Below are 26,567 nucleotides of genomic sequence, written 5' to 3'. Positions count from 1 at the left end.
AAGCTTTCGATGCACCAACACTACCCTTAATGTAGTTAGGCTTTAGAACCTTAGTGAACTAGTAAACCAAGCTTCCAACCCACTTGTTTCTTCTACCAAAAAACCGGACAGCAGCTGCCCAAATGATGATGACGAATGAAGTCTCAAAATGATGAAACCTCAAGGAGAAATACCCCAAACTTATCACCAACACCTTGAAGTTTAGTTAGGATTTTATTACACTAGGAAATGAGTTTTTATTTTCACACAATACTCCTTCTCTTACTCTAAAAAAGTCGGCCAGCTGCTGCAGAATATGAGAGAGGAGTCTTTTTAATTACTTGATGTTTTTGAATGCATGTAGAAGTCCAACTTTGGTACAAGATACAAGCATGCTTATTAGGACTTGTGCCACCTTAAACTTAACAAAAAAAACAAGGCATGGGTGTGTTTCTTGGGCACAAAAACCGTCCACCCATGGGGTGGTCAAAAGAGTTTTTAATTTTTTTATAAAACATGTTATTTTTATACATGTAATAAAACCCATGAATATTTGTTAAGTTAATTTCCTTTTATAAACCATTTTATGAAATATAACACAACTTAATTATTTAAAACCTATAAATAATTAAATCCTCATCAAATAAATTATCCAAATAATTTATCTCAAGTAATAATATTTTAGAAAACCGATTTTCTAAAATCCAAGCGTCGCGTATACATTTAATGATCCATTCATTAAATACAATTAAGGTATCGGCAAGCTTGTTATTGGGTATGACCCGACTTGGATCATAACATATTAGCCGCATTAATTTAAATATGTCTCTCGGGCATATGAAAAACCTTCAATCTCCCACTTGCACGAGAAACATAAGAAATTAATGCAAGTGATGGATACCACCTAACGACCGTCCATCACCCCCAATATGTTATGACTTTGTGCCATTCAATAACATCATCCCTTTCGAGTTCCATCTCGAATACGAATAGGTGAATCTTTCATTCTATCCTTTTGTCCTAGATGTCATGTTAAATCCAAGAGACACAGAGTGATCACTCTCTTTTAGATTTAACTTTATCAGGCCTTAGACATCTGACTCTCAACAAATAAGAGGGACAAATTCCATCTTGGCTACATACGTCCTAGACACTACACTTTGTACCATACCTGAAGCCTCCCTTATGAGCTACCTTTTCAGAATAGCGTAGGAAAGAATCAAGGCATGATATTCGGTGAATATCTGAACCCAATATGTATCTCAGGTCAGAGGATAAAATGATATTCTCCTTTACTCAAGATTACATGTGATCAACCACAAAGGTTCCATACTGTAAATCTTGAGAGCGGGTCTTCCAATATTTGTATCCCACAAATATCTATGAACCTTGGTTGCAACCTTGCCCTACATTCAGTCCGTGAATGTATACCAATCCAAGTTCATAATAGTCTAAACCTCACACTTGTTCCCACGAATGTGATCGACTACGGAATTTAGAATAATTACTTATTCATGGATAAAATATGCAAAATAGGAACATGACTCTAAATAAATTAATACCATAATTATATTAATGAGTTTGAATAATTTCGTTCCGTTACAATACTTAAAACATATCATGACCAATCACTAGAATATCGAAGCCCTAATGCACAAACATGTCCTGCATGTTTTGATCCATGTAAGAGCTTCGTGAGAGGATCCGCTATATTAAGATCTGTGTGAACTTTGCGAATACATATCTTTCCCTTTTCAACTTCATCCCTTATGTAGTTGAATCTCCGCTCAATGTGACGGGTCTTTTGATGAGCACGAGGTTCTTTGATTTGAGCAATCGCACCCTCGTTGTCACAAAAGATCTCAAGAGGGTCCTGAATGGAAGGGACTACTCCTAAGTCGTCGATGAATTTCTTCATCCATGCAGCTTCCTGAGCTGCCAATGATGCGGTGATGTACTCTGACTCTGTAGTGGATAGAGCAACAACATCCTGTTTTGAACTCTTCCAAGAGACCGCACCTCCATTTAATGTGAAGACATAACCGGATTGTGATCGAGAATCATCACGATCAGTTTGGAAACTCGCATCCACGTAACCTTTTACAGTGAGTTCCTCCTCACCAGACCCATATATCAGAAACATATCCTTAGTCCTCCTAAGGTATTTCAATATACTTTTAACAGCAATCCAATGACTGTTTCCTGGGTTATTCTGGTATCTACTTGTCAGGCTAAGAGCGCATGACACATCCGGTCTAGTGCATATCATTGCATACATGATTGACCCAATGGCAGAAGCATATGGGACTTTCTTCATTCTCTCCTGTTCATCTTTCGTGGTGGGGCACTGAGATGAACTGAGAAGTGTTCCCTTTTGAATAGGTACCAAACCTTTCTTAGAGTTCTCCATCTTGAACCTTTTCAAGATCTTTTCAATGTATGCACTTTGATTTAAACCTATCAGTTTCTTGGATCTATCCCTGTAGATCCCAATCCCCAAAACGTATTGTGCTTCTCCAAGATCCTTAATGGAGAAGCATTTGCTTAACCAAGTTTTAACACCTTGCATTGCTGGAATATCATTTCCAAATAACAATATATCATCCACATATAGTACAAGGAACATGATAGTGGTCCCACCAGCTTTCTTGTATACACAAGCTTCATCACCATTTTTAATGAAGCCAAATTTCTTGGCCTCCTCATTAAAACGATGATTCCACATTCTAGATGCTTGTTTCAATCCGTAGATTGACTTCTTTAACTTGCATACCTTTTTAGGATATTTCGGATCAACAAAACCCTCAGGCTGAACCATATAGACATCTTCCTCAAGATGTCCGTTTAGGAAGGCGATCTTGACATCCATCTGCCATATTTCATAATCATAATGAGCAGCAATGGCAAGTAATATCCTAATAGACTTTAGCATCGCCACAGGCGAAAAAGTTTCATCATAGTCAACCCCTTGAGTTTGAGTGAAACCTTTTGCTACAAGTCTAGCTTTATATGTATCCAAGTTTCCATGTATGTCGGTTTTCATTTTGAACAGCCATTTACAATCAACTAGCCTAGAGCCAGGATGTTGCGCAACAAGTTCCCAAACTTGGTTGTCATACATGGATTGCATCTCAGCGTTCATGGCTTCCTGCCATTTATCTTTATCAATCCTTGATAAAGCATCTTGGTAGTTTATTGGTTCATCCAAATCAACCACATAGCAACCATCCATGAGAAACCCATATCTCTCAGGAGGATTACTAATCCTACCAGATCTGCGAACGTCTTGTGTATTTTGATCATCCATCTGATCACTCTCAACATTTTCATGTTGAGTGCTAGTGTCAGCCAATTGTGTATCATCTACTTGATCTTGAACCTCTTCAAGATCTATCTTCCTTTCACTATTTCCTTCCATTAGGAACTTAGTTTCAAGGAATTCCGCCTTTCGAGCAACAAATACATTTTGCTCGGTTGGATCATAGAAATAGTATCCCATATCATCCTTGGGATATCCTATGAAGATACACTTCCTGGATCGAGCATTCAACTTATTAGGGACGTAACGCTTAGGATAAGCTTCACATCCCCATACCTTTAAGTATGATATAGATGGAGGTTTTTCAAACCACATCTCATGAGGTGTTCGTTCCACTTTCTTGGTTGGGGCCATATTTAAAATACGAGCCGCGGAGCATAGACAATAACCCCAAAATGATAGAGGTAACGAGCTTCTAGCCATCATAGATCGAACCATATCCATTAGGGTTCGGTTCCTCCTTTCGGAAACTCCATTAAGTTGTGGTGTCCCGGGTGGAGTAAGTTGTGAGATAATCCCACAACTTCTAAGATGATCTTGGAAAGCATCGCTCAGGTATTCACCTCCTCTATCGGTACGAAGTACCTTGATTGTCTTATTGAGTTGATTTTGTACTTCGCTTTGATATTCTTTGAATGCTTCAAAAGTTTCGTCCTTATGTCTTAACAAGTAGACATATCCAAAACGACTGAAGTCATCAATGAAGTAACGAAGTATCTTTCACCATTCCTAGCTATGGGCTTAAAGGGTCCACATACATCCGAATGTATTAATCCCAATAAGTCCTTAGCCCTTTCATAGGTCCCTTTGAAAGGTGCTTTAGTCATTTTGCCTTGTAAACAAGATTCACACACATCAAATGAGTCCATCTCATTTGATTTCAAGAGTCCATTCTTTTGAAGTGTATGCATTCGGTTCTTATTTATGTGACCAAGGTGAGAATGCCATAAGTAGGAATCACTCAAATCCCTTTTGAGTTTCTTGGTGCTAGTATGGTATATTGAGCTACTAGATGATGTATCATCATGAACCAATTCATAAATTCCATTTGAAGGCGAAGCCTTAAAATAGAATACATTATCTAAATAAACGTGTATATCATCATTAACAAAATTAAGATAAAAACCACATTGTTTTAAACGGGAAACTGAAATAATGTTTCGACATAAATCTGGTGCATACAAAACATTGTTCAAAATAAGTTCCAAACCACTTGGAAGCTTTAATACAAAGTCTCCTTGAGCCTTCACTTGCACTTTGGCTCCATTGCCCATGAAGAGACTTGATGTTCCCGTTTGCTTGCTACTTCTTTTGAACCCCTGCAAAGAATTGCAAATGTGAGTTCCACATCCAGTGTCTAATACCCATGTATTAGAAGAAGTAATACTAAGCTCTATATATACCATATATATATTACCTGAGGATTGCCCCGCATCCCTCTTTTCCTTCAACTCCTTAAGGTAGACCAGGCAGTTTCGTTTCCAGTGACCCATTTCACCGCAACCGAAACACGGGTCTTCCTTGGGGTTTGCTTGTCCGGCAACCTTTTGCTTCTTGTTCTTGTTTTTGGTTGGGGTAACCATCTTCCCCTTTCCCTTGCCTTGATGAGCGGGTCCTTTCCTTTTAGCCGCCTTAGGCTTAGAGGTGTTATTACCTTTGGACCCACCATCATTGATCATTAGCACGGGTGAAGCCCTTTTACCCATGCTAGTTTCGGCCGTCCTTAACATGCCATGAAGTTCACCAATGGTCTTATCCATCCCATTCATATTGTAATTAATTACAAATTGGTCAAACCTCTTTGACAAGGAGTTTAGGATAAGATCGGTGGCTAACTCATTAGAAATGTTGAGATTAAGACGGTTTGCGCGATCAATAAGGCTCTTCATTTTGAGGACATAAGATGAAATGGATTGGGTGTCATCCATACGACATGCATGTAGTGCTCGAACGGTCTCGAAGCGCTCGACACGTGCTTGTTGAAGGAACATCTCCTTCAATTGCGTGATCATGTCGTATGCAGTATGATGCTCGAAATCCTTTTGAAGTTCGGGTATCATAGTCCCAAACATTAGGCAAGCAACTTGCACCGAATCGGCACAATACTTATCCCAATAAGCCATGCCTTCCGTATCATCCTCGTCGGGTTGATCGGGAATGGGGTCCTCCAACACATACGCCTTATCCTCGAGTTTGAGGACAATCCTAAGATTGCGGAACCAATCCATAAAGTTCGTATGGTTGAGTTTGTCTTTCTCGAGGAGAGACCTTAATGATAGGTTGTGTAAGTTAATTGGTGCATTTTGCGTGTTGTTGATGTTATTGGCGGCCATCTACAAAATTTAACAAAGTTCATTTAAGTATTGATTTTAAATTTAATAAACAATACCCTTTTATATTTTAATTGACATATTAAATATTAGAATCCAACGGTAAATCAAATTTCGGTTAGGTGACCTTTATCCCATTATTTGATTTAGCTAGGTAGTCATAATGACAATTGCAATCCTTTTGCAACTTCTAAATTATGGGATCATGCAATCCTTTTGCATGGCATATTTATTCCATCAACGCCTATTTATTCCTCATGCTTCGGTGACCCTAAGTTCATGATTCCCAAATCAGGTCGTCCTACTTGTGTAAACATGTAAAATCAACATACAAGTGGTTAGGTGACCTTTATCCCACAAGCATGCGAATTTTACCTTAACCATATTAGTTAGTTCATAATGGTTAGGTGACCTTTATCCCATTATGAGTTCCCTACTATGTTCAAGTGTTCCCACAAAAGGATGGCGTTTAACTTGTTTACCTTGTTTTAGTTAAGGGATTTTAAGTTTTCATAAATTCTAGTTTAAGAAAACATTTTGCCATATACCAACATGCATTTGGTGTATAGCACAATATGAAAAACCAATTTTCATGTCTTAGTAGTAAAACCAATTACTTGATATAAACCATTTAATATACATTGTCATCATGTCCTTAATAACCATTTATTAGTGTTCTTTTGTTGTTTTTAATATAACCAATTATAATGTCATTTTGCAAGTTGTTCACATGTGATATTCTTGTATCAACCACAATAATCATACAAGCATGCATAACAACAATGTTCACAATCAAGCCAAAGTGGTGAACACTTGTTTAGCCGAAAACAAGTGTTACCGGTTAAGGGTAAAACACAAAGTAAGAGATTTACAAATCTCCCACTAACTTTTGCATCCATATGCTCCATCTTGTGTTCTTCATTCATCATCTTGAATCTTCTTTTCTTTTTACAAAAAAAAAAAATACAACCTAATACATTTTTTTTCTAGGAAAAAGAAATTACAACCTAATCTATTTTACATACCAAAATAAAATAAATTACATTGCCAAATTACAAGATTATTACAAACCAAATGAATGAATAAATATTACAAACCATAAGAATGAATAAATTAACCAAATCATACACACATCCAACCACAAGGTCAAGGCTTGATTGTGAACAACAACTAACAACAAAACATGACCAAATTTGAAGCTCCAAACCCTTTTGGAAGCCACATAAATTCGGCCATTTTAACATCCCACCCAAAACCCAAAATTTTTACATTCTAGTTTCATGCATGTTACTAGATTGTAATCTAAATGGGTTTTCAAGCCAAACACAAGAAGCATATTTCTATGACCTCGGCTCTAGATACCATTGTTGGAATTCATCATATTAACAAGTTTCATATAAGTACATGTCAAAACCGATTTCAACATTTAAGAGGAAGCATTTTATAAACAAATTAATATGAAGTTAACCTTTTTATTTGAATTCCATGAATGCATTAAGTCATGAAATTATGCTTACAAATAATAACTAGGAAGTAAGAATGTATTTACCTCCTCAAGTCAATTGAGGGTGTGTATGAAGAACAAAGTGATGAACAATGTGTAAAAGCCCAAGCTTTCGATGCACCAACACTACCCTTAATGTAGTTAGGCTTTAGAACCTTAGTGAACTAGTAAACCAAGCTTCCAACCCACTTGTTTCTTCTACCAAAAAACCGGACAGCAGCTGCCCAAATGATGATGACGAATGAAGTCTCAAAATGATGAAACCTCAAGGAGAAATACCCCAAACTTATCACCAACACCTTGAAGTTTAGTTAGGATTTTATTACACTAGGAAATGAGTTTTTATTTTCACTCAATACTCCTTCTCTTACTCTAAAAAAGTCGGCCAGCTGCTGCAGAATATGAGAGAGGAGTCTTTTTAATTACTTGATGTTTTTGAATGCATGTAGAAGTCCAACTTTGGTACAAGATACAAGCATGCTTATTAGGACTTGTGCCACCTTAAACTTAACAAAAAAAACAAGGCATGGGTGTGTTTCTTGGGCACAAAAACCGTCCACCCATGGGGTGGTCAAAAGAGTTTTTTAATTTTTTTTATAGAACATGTTATTTTTATACATGTAATAAAACCCATGAATATTTGTTAAGTTAATTTCCTTTTATAAACCATTTTATAAAATATAACACAACTTAATTATTTAAAACCTATAAATAATTAAATCCTCATCAAATAAATTATCCAAATAATTTATCTCAAGTAATAATATTTTAGAAAACCGATTTTCTAAAATCCAAGCGTCGCGTATACATTTAATGATCCATTCATTAAATACGATTAAGGTGTCGGCAAGCTTGTTATTGGGTATGACCCGACTTGGATCATAACATATTAGCCGCATTAATTTAAATATGTCTCTCGGGCATACGAAAAACCTTCAATAAGTAGTGCCTCCAATTATTTAATGCAAAAACAACAATGCCTAATTCCAAATCGTGAGTCGTATAATTTTGCTCATGAATCTTCAATTGTCTGGACACATAAGCAATTACTTTTGTTCGTTACATTAATACACAACCGAGACCTTGCTTTGATGCGTCACAATAAATCACAAAATCATCATTCCCTTCAGGCAATGACAATATAGGTGCCGTAGTTAACTTTTTCTTCAACAATTGAAACGCTTTCTCTTGCTCATCCTTCCATTCAAATTTCTTCCCTTTATGCGTTAATGCAGTCAAGAGTTTTGCTATTTTGGAAAAATCATGGATGAATCTTCTATAGTAACTAGCCAATCCTAAAAATTGGCGTATATGCTTCGGAGTTTTCGGGGTTTCCCAATTTTCAACGGTTTTAATCTTTGATGGAATCAACCTGAATACCTTCTTTGTTCACTACGTGTCCGAGGAAATGAACTTCTTCCAACCAAAATGCACACTTTGAAAACTTAGCGTACAATTTTTCTTTCCTCAACAATTCTAGCACTTTTCTTAAATGTTCTTCGTGTTCTTGATCATTCTTTGAGTAAATAAGTATGTCATCAATGAAGACAATGACAAACTTGTCAAGATATGGTCCACACACTCGGTTCATAAGGTCCATGAACATAGCTGGTGTGTTAGTCAACCCAAACGGCATAACCATAAACTCGTAATGACCGTAACGCATTCTAAAAGCAGTCTTCAAAATATCATCCTCCTTCACCCACATTTGATGATACCCAGAACGTAAATCGATCTTCGAATAAACTGACGAGCCTTGTAGTTGATCAAATAAGTTGTCGATTCTTGGTAGTGGATAATGGTTCTTGATGGTAAGTTTGTTCAACTCTTGGTAGTCGATACACAACCTGAATGTACCATCCTTATTTTTGACAAACAACACAGGAGCTCTCCACGGTGATGTGTTTGGTCGAATGAAACCACGCTCTAAAAGTTCTTGCAATTGGCTCTGGAGTTCCTTCAATTCGTTGGGTGCGAGTCTGTATGGAGCACGAGCTATCGGTGCAGCTCCTGGTACAAGATCTATTTGAAATTCAACAAATCGGTGTGGAGGTAGTCCCGGTAATTCTTTCAGAAATACATCAGGAAATTCTTTTGCGACGGGAACATCACTGATGTCCTTTTCTTCGGTATTGATTTTCTCGACGTGTGCTAGAACAGCATAGCAACCTTTTCTTATTAGTTTATGCGCCTTCAAATTACTAATAAGATTTAGCTTCGCGTTGCTCTTTTCTCCGTACACCATTAAGGGTTTTCCTTTTTCTCGTACAATGCGAAATGCATTTTTGTAACAAACGATCTCTGCTTTCACTTCTCTCAACCAGTCCATGCTGATTATGACATCAAAACTCCCTAACTCTACTGGTATCAAATCAATCTTAAACGTTTCGGTAACCAGTTTAATTTCTCGATTTCGACATATATTATCTGCTGAAATTAATTTTCCGTTGGCTAATTCGAGTACAAATTTATTATCCAAAGGTGTCACTGGGCAACTTAATTTAGCACAAAAATCCCTACTCATATAGCTTCTATCCGCACCCGAATCAAATAAAACATAAGCAGGTTTATTGTCAATAAGAAACGTAACCATAACAAGCTCCGGGTCTTCCTGCGCTTCTGCCGCATTAATATTCAAAACTCTTCCGCGACCTTGCCCATTAGTATTCCCCTGATTTGGGCACGTAGTTTTGAATTGGCCTTTCTTCCCGCATCCGAAACAAACAATGTGGGCATTATTTGTTCCTCCAGCCGTTGGTCCGAAAGTTTCACACTTCGTCGCACCATGACCCGGTCTTTTATATTTGGTACATACAACCTTACAGTATTTATTCGGATGATATCCATCACACCTATAGCATGGAGTTTTCTGATTGTTGTCGCCATTATTGTTATTGAGATTGTTATTGGGATTGTTGTTGTTGTTATTGTTGTTGGGACGGTTATTGTAGTTGTTGTTGGGATTGCGATTATTGTTGTTGCGATTGATGTTGTGGTTGTTGGGATAGTTATTGTGATTGTGGTTGTGATTTTTGTTGTTGTTGTATTGGTGACTCTTATGACTGGTTTCTTCCCACTTTCTCTTGACTTGCTTCACTTTGGCCTCTTCGGTCGCCTGCTCTTTAATCCTACCCTCAATTTGGTTCACTAGTTTGTGAGCCATTCGACTTGCCTTTTGTATGGAGGTGGGCTCGTGTGAACTCACATCTTCTTGAATCCTTTCCGGTAACCCTTTTACAAATGCGTCGATCTTCTCTTCTTCGTCTTCGAACGCTCTGGGACACAATAGGCACAACTCTGTGAATCGTCGTTCGTACGTGGTGATATCGAAACCTTGCATTCGTAATCCTCTAAGCTCTACCTTGAGCTTATTGACCTCGTTTCTGAGACGATACTGCTCATTCATCAAGTGCTTGAATGCTGACCACGGTAGTGCGTAAGCAGCATCTTGTCCTACCTGCTCAAGATAGGTATTCCACCATGTTAACGCAGTACCTATGAAGGTATGCGTAGCGTACTTTACTTTGTCTTCTTCAGTACATTTACTTATGGCAAACACTGATTCAACCTTCTCGGTCCACCGTTTCAATCCGATTGGACCCTCGGTTCCATCAAATTCCAAAGGTTTGCAGGCAGTGAATTCTTTGTAGGAGCATCCTACACGATTTCTAGTGGCATTAGATCCATTGCTAGTTTCAGAGTTATTGTTGTTATTTCGCATTGTAGCCTGCACTGCGGCTACATTTGCAGCAAGGAAAACACGGAAGTCTTCCTCGGTCATATTCAGAGTATTTCGAGTAGTCGGTGCCATTTCCTTCAAAAAATAATCAAATGAATCAAGTTAATCATACAGAATATTAAGAGTAGTTAATAGTATTTTGTAGCATGATATGAACTCATTTATAAAAGCTTTTTCTTCATAATAGCGTTTTATAAGTTATAATTCGGGTAGTACCTACCCGTTAAGTTCATACTTAATAGCTAATATACAATTCAACTACTACAATTCTATATGAAAAACCGATAATAATATTTCACGCTCCAACTTTTATACAATATTTTACAAACATACATTACTGCAAATTTTACATATAGCATGAAATATAGCACACAATAACTTTGATACAAGGTAGTTGCGAAGGAAATTCCAGTTAATACGCAAGTCGTTCAGCAAAGGTAATAAAAACACGTAATTCATAGGTCCAGAAACAGGTCACACATTCTGGTTTTACTAATATTATTTCCCATCCTTGGTCTTGTAGAAAATAACCGTTGTTGCCGTTGGCTAGACAGCATGTTGTAACGTCGTCAAAAGGATGAGGGTTACGTAATGCCCAACAGCCCTGTAACAATCTAAAAACCTTGTTTCTCACTCTAACTACTGAATCTGTCACTTGTGGGAATGTTTTATTTAACAGTTGTAATCCGATGCTCTTTTTCTCAATTTGGCGAGAAGCGAACATTACTAATCCGTAACCATAACATGCTTCTTTAAATTGCATGTTTGAAGCTCTTTCTAATACATGAAGTCCTATGTTGGGATAGGTTGAGTCAAAATAGGTTCTCAACCCGTAGCGTAAAATTGCATCTGGGTTTCCCGCACTAAATGCCTTAAAGAAAACTCGGCGTAACTTAAAGTCTCCCCAATGTGATATACCCCATCTTTCAAAGGAAAGCCTCTTATAAACTAAGGCATGCCTGAATGACTTTCAAACGTTCGACAAAATAATTTTTTCGTAAATAATTGTGCTGATGAATTATGCCCGACTCTAGACAAGATTTCATCAATCATATCCCCTGGTAGGTCTTCTAAAATTTTTGGTTGTCTATCCTTAACGTCCATTTTTGTTTTTATACTGTAATACTGTAAAAGATAATTAACAAACAATACAAGCAATTTTTACATATCTTAAAAGTACAAGCACACAACAATACATATATTACACATCATGATTACAACTCTTTATTCCGACTAACTCGTTTCTTCTTCTTCGGACTTGGTTCGTTTGGCTAATTTCCTAGGGATACATGGTGATCCTCTAATACGAGCCGTCATTTTCACAAATGGTTTAGAAAAACCTGGTGGCCTAGATGTTCCCGGATTATTGTTAAAATCTAAGAAATACGGGCGTTTACGATACACATAAAGTTCATCAGGGTCGGAATCAGGTTTCTCTATTTTGATGCACTTTCCCTTATTATTCTCTTTTGTCTTATTAAATTGAGTTGGGGTAATTTCTATAACATCATCGGAATCCTCGTCGGGATGCGATTCATCAGAAAATTGGTAATTTTCCCAATATTTTGCTTCCTTGGCGGAAACACCATTGACCATTTTTAACTTTGGTTCATTGGTTGAGGATTTATTTAATCATTTTACTATAGGTATTAATATTTCTTCCTCCGGAACCTTTTCTTCTTCTGGTTCCTCTTCTTCCGGTTCCTCCTCTTCCGGTTCCTCTTCTTCCGGTTCCTCCTCTTCCGGTTCCTCTTCGGGAATTTGTGAATCTTCCCAAAATATATTCGACTCTTCATTATTATTAGGTGAGTCGATAGAATTTGTACTAGAGGTAGACATCTATCACACAATATCAAACACGTTAAGAGATTAATATTTCACATAATATTTACATGTTAGTAATATGTAGTTTCCAACAAAAAGTGTTAAGCAATCGTTTTTAAAGAAAAAACGGTCGAAATCCAGACTCACTAATGCATCCTAACCAACTCAATAAGACACACTAATGCAATTTTCTGGTTCTCTAAGACCAACGCTCTGATACCAACTGAAATGTCCCGTTCATATTGATAATAAACGTTCCATATTAATTGATTTCGTTGCAAGGTTTTGACTTCTATATGAGACGTTTTTCAAAGACTGCATTCGATTTTAAAATAAACCATAACCTTTAAAATATTACGACGATTATCAAATAATGATAATCTAAAATATAGCATTTTCACACGACCATTACATAATGGTTTACAATAATATTACACATCAATATATGTCTTCGAATGCAGTTTTTAAACAATATTATACAAGCATGCTAACTCCAACTCTTGTCCATAAATTAGCATGCAATAACAGAAGCTCTTAATAATCACCTGAGAATAAACATGCTTTAAACGTCAACAAAAATGTTGGTGAGTTATAAGTTTAGCCTATATATTTATCAAATCGTAATAATAGACCACAAGATTTTTATTTCCATTTCTCAATAACATACAAACTGCATAAAAATCATTCATATGATGAACACCTGGTAACCGACATTAACAAGATGTGTATAGAATATCCCATCATTCCGGGACTCACATCGGATATGATAAATCGAAGTACTAAAGCATCCGTAACTTGGATGAGGGTTGTTGGGCCAAATAGACCTATCTTTAGGATTCACGTCAATTGGTGGCAATTATCATAAACACCAATTCTTAGGCTACCAAGCTAAAAAGGGGCATATTCGGTTCGATAATTCAACATAGAATGTAATTTCGATCACCTGTGTCTATTTTGTAAAATATTTTTAAAACTGCATGTATTCTCATCCCAAAAATAATAGATTTCAAAAGTGGGACTATAACTCACTTTCACGTATTTTCACTTTGTTGGAAAATAAGACTTGGCCACTGGTCGATTCACAAACCTATAACAAATATGTACATATATATCAAAGTATGATCGAAATATATTCACAACATTTTTATTACGTTTTAATGATTTAAGTTTGTTAAGTTAACAGTCCAACGTTAGTAATCTACAACTAGTTGTCCACAGTTAGATGTATAAAAATAAATCAATATATATTATCTCGAATCAATCCACGACCCAGGGTATACAAGTCTCAGGCTAGATCACAACTCAAAGTATATATATTATTTTGGAATCAACCTTAACCATGTATAGCTAACTCAAGCATTACTGCATTGTTCAATATCGTCATATTATTTTTACTACAAAATATAGTATAGTGAGTTCATTTGATACCCTTTTACTCTTTACATTTTTGGGACTGAGAATAAATGCGCTGCTTTTATAACTGCTCTATTAAATGCTTTTGAAATATATTTTGAACTGAGAATACATGAATTTCTTTTATAAATGTTTGACGAGATAGACACAAGCAAAACATTCCACGAATGAATTATGTAGACATGATAATTGCCACCATTTATTATGTGGACATGATAATTGCCACCATTGAATTATGTGGACATGATAATTACCACCATTGAATTATGTGGACATGATAATTGCCACCATTGAATTATGTGGACATGATAATTACCACCATTGAATTATGTGGACATGATAATTTCCACCAATTGATGGGAATGTTATGTATCGAGAGAATGATTTTTATACACATGTTATGTGTATTATATTTTGTACACGAGATATGTGTACGGCTACTAAGATTTATGAAAAATGAATTTCGTATACGAGAAAGGTGTACTGTATTTAAAAGATATCGCATTTACATTATAGGTGGGTGTAGGATTCGGGCCCATTTGTACCATACAGCATTTAAATCTTGTGGTCTATCAAAATGATGAATTTTATTGTTTTATGATAAACCTATGAACTCACCAACCTTTTGGTTTACACTTGAAAGCATGTTTATTCTCATGTATGAAAGAAATCTTCCGCTGTGCATATGCTCATTCTAGAGATATTACTTGGAGTCATTCATAGCATATTTCAGAAGACGTTGCATTCGAGTCATTGAATTTATCAAGATTATTATTAAGTCAATTATAGTTGGATATATTATGAAATGTAATGCATGCCGTCAACTTTCGATGCAAAGAAAGTTTGTCTTTTAAAAACGAATGCAATGTTTGTAAAATGTATCATATAGAGGTCAAATACCTCGCGATGTAACCAAATGTAATGTATTCATCCTGATGGATTATGATGGGTCCTTTCAGTTGGTATCAGAGCGGTGGTCTTAGCGAACTAGGTCTTGCATTAGTGTGTCTAACTGATAGTTGTTAGGATGCATTAGTGAGTCTGGACTTCGACCGTGTCTGCATGTCAAAAGTTTTGCTTATCATTTCGTGTCAAAAATTACATACTTATCATTCTTAGTCTAGACACATCTTGAAATGACCCGTTCATATATATTATAAACGATTCACAATAGTTGATTACATCGTGAGGTATTTGACCTCTATATGATACACTTTACAAACATTGCATTTGTTTTTAAAAGACAAACTTTCTTTACAACAAAAGTTGACGGCATGCACACCATTTCATAATACATCCAACTATAATTGACATAATAATAATCTTGATGAGCTCAATGACTAGAATGCAACATCTTTCAAAATATGCCATGAATGACTCCAAGTAATATCCTTAAAATGAGCTACTGCACATTGGAAGATTTCTTTAATACCTGAGAATAAACATGCTTTAAAGTGTCAACCAAAAGGTTGGTGAGTTCATAGGTTTATCATAACAATCATTTCAATATATTAATAGACCACAAGATTTCCGTTTATAAATATATGTACACTAGCAAGTGTATAAAAGTATTCTATAAGTTGTAGGCACCCGGTAACAAGCCTTAACGTTCATGTTTTACCCTCTGAAGTACACCAGATCAGGTGTGTTTAAAATAACCTCGAAGTACTAAAGCATCACATAGTCAGGATGGGGTTTGTCAGGTCCAATAGATCTATCTTTAAGATTCGCGCCTACCGTACATAGACAAGTAGTTTAATGTTACCAAGCTAAGGGTATATTTCTGGTTTAAACCCACGTAGAATTAGTTTTAGTACTTGTGCCTATTTCGTAAAACATTTATACAAATAGCGCATGTATTCTCAGTCCCAAAAATATATATAAAAGGGAGCAAATGAAACTCACCATACTGTATTTCGTAGTAAAAATACATATAACGTCATTTAACAAGTGCAAGTTTGGCCTCGGATTCACGAACCTATATTAATTATATATATTTATATGTTGGTCAATATTTGTCTAACAATTTTTGGTCAAGTCATAGTGTACCACAATCCTAATGCTCGAGACTAATATGCAAACGTCAACAAAAGTCAACTTGACCCAAAATGACTTCTAAAATTTATACGTGTTTATTATATAACTTAACTATAGTCGTTTTATATATTTAAATATATTTATTAGATTTTATAATAATAAAAGTCATTTATTAATAAAAATTTATATTAACGTTTATATATGATAAAATATACTTTTATATATCTTAAGTAGTAAAATTTATAAAGTTCACTTAATATTGTAAAACTATAGTGGTAAGTATTATTAATGTAATTATATTACGCGTGGTGAAAAATATCTTTGTATCCCCTATTTATTTGATAAAATAATATTGATCATAATAATAATAAGTAAAAGTTGTATTATTTTGTAATAATAATTATTATTATTCAATAAAAAAATAACAATATTTATATTTACTAAAAATGTTATTATGATAAAATGATAATACTAACATAATAGTAATAATGATATTTTAAAATAACAATGATATTTCTATTAAAATAATAACGACGATAGTAATAATAATCATTTTAACAATAATACTAAAATTCAGTTGACTATAACTTCTAATCCGTTCATCGAAACCATTCAATATCTAAATGAAAAGTTCTTAATTTTTTGCCAGCTTTCCAATGACATGCATATCATATACCCTATCTCAGTAGCATATGTATCTAATTCAGGATTCAACAAACCTATCTAAGGACAATATCGAATGTACAAGCATGCATAATCCTATATAGTCGAGCACTAGTCCGGGATACACTATTGATATATAAAAGTTAAGTTATGAGTACTCACGTATCAATATTGAGATTCAATATTGAAGGAAAGTACGTAGACGCAACGGAGATGATAAACACTAGATTGACCTCACGAGCATACCCATGAACCATACCCATCACTTCCATAGCTATAACCCATAATTTCCTTACCTTCGACTCATTCAAAAAACTATTTTGAAATCACTCGGACATCACTCCGTCGTAATATTTTATGTATACTAATAATATCTTGAAATAATACAGAGAAAATATATATATATATATATATATATATATATATATATATATATATATATATATATATATATATATATATATATATATATATATATATATATATTTGTAAATCGATTGAGAGAGTTTAGAGAAATATATTTTCGAGTTTCTATGAAATAATGAAACCTATTGAATTCTATTTATAATTGATTTTTGAATTATTAAAGTGAATTATTAAAGTATTAATTATTAAAGTGAATTATTAAAGTATGAATTATTAAAGTGAATTATTAAAGTATGAATTATTAATGTGAATTATTAAAGTTAAAGTAAAGTAAAAGTAAAGTAAAGGTAAAGTTAAAGCATAGTAAAAGTATAAAAACTATGTATGTATAATACGCGTATAAATATATATAATATTAATTTAAATAGTTATATATATTTAATGAAATAAAATATAAATATCGTTATATTTATTATACTGGTTAAGTAATGAGTTGTCAAAAGTGATTCTAGATATTTATAAAAGTTATATACGTTTTAATAATAAAGTTCTTTTTAAACTGAAAACGTTTTTGTACGTTTGAAAATAGATTAATAGAATATTATGGAAACCAATTCTCCACTAGCTTTTGTCTAACTTTCGTAAATGACACTTTTTATTTTTATTTATAGATAGCTTTATAAATTATTCCGAATATCGTTAAGAGGAATAGATTTTCTCAAATCATAGTGGACCTCTCAACAGAGACTTGTAATCACAATTCAATGTTTCTGATAATTCAATCATTTAATATATATTTTTTAATTTCATCGATAATCATATTGAAACAAATACGTTCATATAAAGCATTATACATTTAAATACTTTGTTGACATTTTCAATTTATAACATATACACATATACATACATATTCATATATGTTCATTTAATGGTTCGTGAATCATTGGAATTTGGTCGAGGTTTAAATGAATGTATAAACATAGTTTAAAATCCTTGAGATTTAAATTAACAAACATTGCTTATCTTGTCAGAATAATATAAAGATAAAGTTTAAATTTAGTCGGAAATTTCCGGGTCGTCACAGTACCTACCCGTTAAAGAAATTTCGTCCCCGAAATTTGATAAAGGTCATTATGGCTAATAATGAGAATGTTATTATGACAATTATGAAGTTTTATTATGTCTAAGAAGTATGGATAAAATAATTCGATTACTCGAAGCGTATGAGGGAAGTTATCGTAAATGAAGGAAATAAGATTATAGTGATTCGTCATATCTTTTGACGTCATCACAATTGATCCCCGAATTTAAAGAAAATCTTTGTAATCTATGTTGGATTTGATGCTTCGGTGATTAAGGAGATTATGATTCTCTTCGAATTAATACGATAATCCATCTTGATTTCTCTGTCGGGTATTTCACTATAAATCCACCTCCTTCGTTTCCTTACAACTCACACCTTCTATTCTTTCTCCCTCAACTCATATTTTAAAGTATTTGTCAATATGCTTCATCCAGTACTGATTCTCGATATACTCCTCACTTTCATATCTGTCGTTCTTCTTTTTCATCTGCCTCCGGAATAATCTATTTACTTCTACTATACTCTCGGTTTTATAGTGTTTTTAGTTCTTCCGTGTCTTTATATTGCTATATGCATCGATATATACGGTTTATAATTTTTGGGTGGTTGTTGGGTTTTATATCTTCCCTTATATTTCAAAGCCCCTGCTTTTGTCTTCTATAATCATTGACATCCATAGTTAATGCTCCCTTCTATTTGCTGCGATTTATACTCCAATTTTGAAAGGACCCGTCCTAATCCACCTGGACGAAGTCATCAATATTTAGTCCCATTATGATGATCGGCTCCAAGTAATGTCCTTATATTGAGCAAATGCACAGCGGAAGACTTAATTCGTACCTGAGAATAAACATGCTTTAAAGTGTCAACCAAAAGGTTGGTGAGTTCATAGGTTTATCATAACAATCATTTCAATATGTTAATAGACCACAAGATTTCATAATCATAAACATAATACACTCGCAAGTGTATGTAAAGCATTCTAAGTGGTTGAGCATTTGGTAACCATACTTAACATTTAATCAACGTCGCATATTCCCTTTATTATGAAATCTCACTACACCGTACCAAGTATAGTCACCAAAACGAAGTACTGTGCAACCGTTGAATACTGGTCGTCTAGTCCGGTTGGGGTTGTCAGGCTCGATAGATCTATCAACAGGATTCGCGTTTACAATGCCCATGTAAATAGTAGTTACCAAGCTACAGGGAAATATGCCAGTGGTACAACTCAACGTAGAATATATTTTTAAGTACTTGTGTCTATTTTGTAAACATTTATAAAAGCAGCGCATGTATTCTCAGCCCAAAAATATATATTGCAAAAGCAATTAAAAAGGGAGCAAATGAAACTCACTTTTGCCTTGAAGGTATTTAATTCGACTTGGTCTCCGATAGATATCACGAACCTAACCATATATATAATATATCAACATATTTTCTTTTTAAGTAATCGTTACATATATATATATATATATATATATATATATATATATATATATATATATATATATATATATATATATATATATATATATATATATATATATATATACTTTTAATATTTTCTTAGTCCGTAGTTAGCAGTCCGATGTTAGTGGTCCACAATTAGTTGCTTAAATAAAATAAATAAAGACCCCATCGTATTCGTATTGATCAGAATTAATCTTGACCCATGGTACCATGTTGTCAAATGACGTGTTGCATACATAAAGTACCGTGTTGTCAAATGACGTGTTGCATACAATCATGAGGTCTTATGATTAATCTTCTCGTGTTGTTTACGGATGGTCCTGAAATATATGAAATCAAATCATAAGTAATTATATATAAAATATCATATTAATTAGAAAAGATATGATTAATTTATTTTTTCTCCAAATATTTTCGTAGCTAAACTAGCTTCGGATACCCAATCTTGTTTTAGTCGTAGTTTCTTCATTACAACTCCGTTTTTGTTGGTTCAACTTGCCACTTCCTTGGATCGAGTCAAATTTTAAGAATATGAACTGAAAATACCTTAGTTTGTATTCGAAATCATAGGTTATAGGTCAAACTTTGGTGAAACTTATGAAAGTGATCATTTTTCATCATAAAAATAACATTTAATGATCATTTTTCAAAAAATACTTACACTTTGAGTTAAACCATGAAATTTTTAAGTGTTAACATATTCATAAGAAATATTATTTTTACAGAACATGAACTTTCAATTCAAAGTTCAAGATGGTTTTTAATTATCCAACCCAAAACAGCCCCCGGTTGCACTCCGACGACGTAGATTCAGTTTTTAAGATGTTCTTTGTGAAACCAAGTTATATCTTGTTAGGTTAGCATATCATTATGATATATTATAGGTCTTGAAGTGTTTTAAAAGTCAAGTTAGAAGTATCTATTTAGTTTGCGAACAAGTTTGAAATCATTCAAACTATGTTCTTGTTGTTAAAATTTTATACTACAAAATAAGATAGCTATATGAATATGAATTGAATAAGATTATGAACAAGGATACTACCTCAAGTTACTTGGACAAAGTTACTGCAAAATATAAGAAATAATCTTGAAATCAAAGAGTGGTGGAGTTAGATCAAAAGGTTGGAAGTAAACTTCTTCAAATGGGTGGTTATTTTGATATGTTCTTGAAAGAGTTTTCTTATGGTGTTTAAGGCTTGTAATTGAAGCTAAATGATGGGGAAAATGCTTGGAGATGATCAAGTATGAAGTTAGGAGTATTTTGAGAGAGAAATGAGGGTGTAGGTATGAGAAAATGGAGTGAAGAAATGGTGTTCATTTATAAAAACGTTTTTAGTTTATAAAGAAAGAAAAGGATTCCTAATTTTGTTTTCTTACTAATAATTCATACTACTTGACAAATTCTAGTTACCTCATATCTAGGGCAGTAATAATATTGATTAGGATGTTGATTTGATGTGTATATACCAATAGTAAATACGTATAGAAGCTGGGTATGATACGGGTACATATACCCTAGATATATGTATAGAAATCTTGAGGAAACGGAACGAGAATTCAAATATAGCTATCTTTTGTGAATATACTTATATTGTTTTATGTATTTAAGTCCTTAAAAAGTGATTAAATACATTATATATACGATACATGTATAAGCATTATAGATTATAAGTATATATATCAAAGAATGTTACGTATAGTTATCGTTTTGAAAACTTAAGTTATTAGTTTCAAAATATACTTATAACTCCTTGTCATTAGTACACAATGAGATGTTAAACCATCCTTAGATCATGTTAAATATATATAAATACATATATATACACAAACGTATAATTATCGTATGTTATATAGTTCGTGATATCATCGGTCATATTGGACGGTCAAACGTTGTGTAAAACTCTTTTCAAAAACACAAGTCTCAACAATTTGGATTGCTTATCACGTTGGTATGGTTTAATTTATGTAAATATTAATCTCATAAGTATAATTTGGTCGGAAAATTCCGGGTCATTACAGTACCTACCCGTTAAAGAAATTTCGTCCCCGAAATTTGATAGAGGTTGTTATGGATAATAATAAGAAGGTTTTCATGACAAATATAAGGTGATAATGGAGTTTTATCATCATTGAGTAATGTAGATAAAACAATTCGATTATGCGAAGAATATAAATGAGACTATCGTAAAAGAGTGAGATGAGTAAAATATATTCGTCTTAACCGATGACGTAGTTATGATTGATTTCTGGGATTTAAGGGATTTAAAGAGAATCTTACGTAATAAGATTTGGTTCTTTGCTGATTAAGGAAATCAGGATCTTCTTTGATTATATGCAATAATCTGTTTCGATTGCTCTGTCGGATATTTCACTATAAATTCATCCTTTCGTTTCCTTATTTTCCACGACTCACACCTTCTATTCTTTCTCCCTTGATTCTTACTTTAAAGCATTCATCAATATGCTCCATCCAGTCCTGATTCTTGATATACTCCTAACTTTTATATCTGTCATTCTTCTTTTTCATCTACCACCAGAAGAATCTATTTACTTCTACTATACTCTTGTGTTTATAGTGTTTCTAATTCTCCCGTGTCTCTATATTGCTATCTGCATCGATATACACGATTTGTAATTTCGGGGTTATTATCGAAGTTTATATTCTTCATTATTTTTCGGAGCTTCATGCTTTCGTTTTCTCTTCCCGACTTCGAGTCAAGCGAGTAATGGTCCGGAATTCGTAGATATGAAATTCAGAATGAACATAGCTAATGCTCTAAGAAGAAAATGGTAATAGAACAATTTTGATTTGTTAAATTACCAGAATACCCTGGAGAAGACCGAGTCATCCAGAAAAATATTCTCTTGATATGTTTAGAGATTAGATAGAATGTAAGAGTCATGTAAATGGCACATGATGACGGTACTGTGAATCATCATGCTTCATTAGAAACTCAGCATGACTTACTGTAATATAATGACGTTGATCAAGTGTCATTATATTATACTAATCCATGCTTCAGTTCCCAACACTACTTCAAAATATTCATATTTTAAACTCGAAGGTTTCAGAATTTAGAAACTAACACAGTTTCTTTTATGTTGCAGATATTACGGGGAGATAAATGATCTCAGATAAGAATAGTTGTGAAAATATCGCCAGAAATATGGAGGATATTTATAATAGAACATACGAGAATATCTTAGAATTTCTAATATCAATGGATGATGAAGAAGATTTGTATGTGAAGGTTTAGAATGAGAAATAAGATGTTTGCTAACGATTTCAGCAGGCACAGAATCATTTGGATTCTTTGAAGGCAAACTTATTCTTTGTGATTTGTCCACGGCTTTCTTCATAGTTTCACATAATCCGCTTTTCGGTACTAAATTTTCTATCGAGCGTTCCTAACACTCCTTTCTTTATCATCAAACTTTTGGCCAGTAAGATCATCTACAACATGCTGCTTCGTCAGCATTTTCAAAGTTAACTGATCTGGGTCATCGGTTATCAAACCGAGGTAGTTTCAGGAGAATTGTGTTTTTAGAATGATTAATCGCTGATGGTAATATTGTGGAATATAAAAGGTTCCCCGGTAACAATAAAGAGTACGCATATATATCGCGGTTATAATAAAGTTGTTTCGGATGAAAAGTCGGAGTTGACTTGCTGGAGCTGTGACAAAATTAGCTACTTTGGAAAGGGATTGCAAAATGATCTTCGGTAATAACAATGTCAAAGGAACTAGAACAGATACGTGTCAAACGTTTACTCAGTTTCCGAGGGTTTTTCAGGTGCATAACTATATACATCATTCTTTTCTTTCGTAGATGAAGTGCGGTTGGTTTATCCTCTCGATTGAGGTGTTTTTAAGAATCATGATAGATTTGAACGCTGATTGTAATCGTCGAGATACAATGAGGTTTAAGATGAAATCAAGTGGCAATCTTGAAGAAATGTTTAGTTTCATATGTTATAATCAATATTTTAATTCATTTTAATTGTCCAATGTCATTAGTCCACAGTCGATAGTCCACAGTAACAGTCCAATAATTCATATATAGTTTAATATATAATATACGAATTAATTAATACGTGTCGTGACCCGTATACCTCTCAGACTCGATCACAACTCAAACTATATATATTATTATAGAATCAACCTCAACCCTGTATAGAGAACTCGATCATTTCTGCATATAGAGTGTCTATGGTGATTCCAAATAATATATATAGATGCGTCGATATGATATGTCAAAACATTGTATACGTGTCCCGATATTTAAAGTGCGTAAAATAATTACAGAAATTAAATGACGATAAGTAAAAGTGCGATAATTAAATTGCGATAAATAAACTGTGATAAATAAAATGTAATCATTTAGCTAGGAACAGTTAGCGTGGATTCTTAACAAAATTTTTCATAGTTAATTTGTTTGTTTCTAACAGATTTTATTTTGTCATATGTTTTCTTCATATGCCACTTGTTGGATTCTGGGAAGTCAAAATCCAAATATGAAATTGAATGAAAATGGTTATTCCGCGGTGAACGGATACGTATATCGGTGGTTGTAAGTAGGATAGTAAATGACTGTTGAATCAGCTTCGATGAATGTACAATGTAACTTATTAAGATGAAATCTAATTATTCCTCGGGTATTACCTACCCGTTAAAAAAAATTTTCACCATTAATATTTTGTACAAAAGAACTTTTAATTACAATCTTTATGAAAATATATATACATATATATTTTCTTCAGATGAAATCATGAATTTAATGAGTTAATATGATATTAATCTCATTTTCTTTTCGGTTTGAGCTAGAATAAGAAATCTCTAAAACTTTTTGAAACCACATATTCTTCGCAGAATATCAATGAGGTTATGGATCAATACTTGATCATTCATTATTGTTGGTACTCCTTGGTATCTATGGTGCGTATGATGTTGATGTTTATGGGACAGATTATGATGTCGAGACGTGTGATGCAGATGTTGTTTGTTAGTGGTGATGATGGTATTGTTGATGTTATTGATGGTGGTGCTGATTATGCTGCTCTTGCTGCTGGTGTTTGCAACCTTCGCACCATGTTCTCCAAAGCCGTCACGCGAGCGCGAAGTTCGTTAACTTCTGCTAGTACACCGGAATGATTGGCGGTTGGAGCGAGCGAATGAACAAGATTTGTAATATGGGATAGTATATAATCGTGACGAGATACTCTAGAAATGAGAGAGAAAATGGTGTTTCGAATAGGTTCGCCGGTAAGTGCTTCAGGTTCATCGCCAAGAGGGCAATTTGGTGGATGGAATGGATCACCTTCTTCTTGTCTCCAGTGATTTAGTATATTACGAACCCATCCCCAATTCATCCAGAATAGATGATGGGAAATTGGTTGATCCATTCTGGTGACGCTGCTTTTGGAGCCCGAATGGAAATCCATATCGGCATAACTATCGGAATCTGAAGAATTCGAACTAGATGCGGAATCCATCTTGTATAATGGGGAAAATGAATTTTTGGTATGGAATAGATTATAGGAGTTAGATTTGGTACTCTTCAATACATAATTTACATATGTATATATAATACCAAAATCCCGTAAATTACGAAAAATCTTTGAAAAGATATCAGTCAAAGTTCGCAATAACAGATATGCTAAGATAAGAATTCGTCTATACACTATCAATGCAGTAAATGCAGTAAAACGTGTCTAGAGTTATGAATGATAAGCAGGTAATTTCCTAAGGATGATAAGCAGATGATTTACGACTAGAAATGATAAGCAAAACTTTTGACATGTAGACACGGTCGAAGTCCAGACTCATTAATGCATCCTAACAACTACTAGTTAGACACACTAATGCAAGACCTGGTTCGCTACGACCATCGCTCTGATACCAATTGAAAGGACCCGTCCTAATCCACCTGGACGAAGTCATCAACATTTGGTCCCATTACGATGATCGGCTCCAAGTAATGTCCTTATATTGAGCAAATGCACAGCGGAAGACTTAATTCGTACCTGAGAATAAACATGCTTTAAAGTGTCAACCAAAAGGTTGGTGAGTTTATAGGTTTATCATAACAATCATTTCAATATGTTAATAGACCACAAGATTTCATAATCATAAACATAATACACTCGCAAGTGTATGTAAAGCATTCTAAGTGGTTGAGCACTTGGTAACCATACCTAACATTTAATCAACGTCGCATATTCCCTTTATTATGAAATCTCACTACACCATACCAAGTGTAGTCACCAAAACGAAGTACTGTGCAACCGTTGAATACTGGTCGTCCAGTCCGGTTGGGGTTGTCAGGCCCGATAGATCTATCAACAGGATTAGCGTTTACAATACCCATGTAAATAGTAGTTACCAAGCTACAGGGAAATATGCCAGTGGTACAACTCAACGTAGAATATATTTTTAAGTACTTGTGTCTATTTTGTAAACATTTATAAAAGCAGCGCATGTATTCTCAGCCCAAAAATATATATTGCAAAAGCAATTAAAAAGGGAGCAAATGAAACTCACTTTTGCCTTGAAGGTATTTAATTCGACTTGGTCTCCGATAGATATCACGAACCTAACCATATATATAATATATCAACATATTTTCTTTTTAAGTAATCGTTACATATATATATATATATATATATATATATATATATATATATATATATATATATATATATATATATATATATATATATATATATATATATATATATATATATATATATATATATATATATATATATATATACTTTTAGTACTTTTAATATTTTCTTAGTCCGTAGTTAGCAGTCCGATGTTAGTGGTCCACAA

This window comes from Rutidosis leptorrhynchoides, chromosome 10, assembly GCF_046630445.1.
Source record: "Rutidosis leptorrhynchoides isolate AG116_Rl617_1_P2 chromosome 10, CSIRO_AGI_Rlap_v1, whole genome shotgun sequence".
NCBI classification, from domain to species: Eukaryota; Viridiplantae; Streptophyta; class Magnoliopsida; order Asterales; family Asteraceae; genus Rutidosis; species Rutidosis leptorrhynchoides.
Note: the sequence above shows the minus strand (reverse complement) of the source record.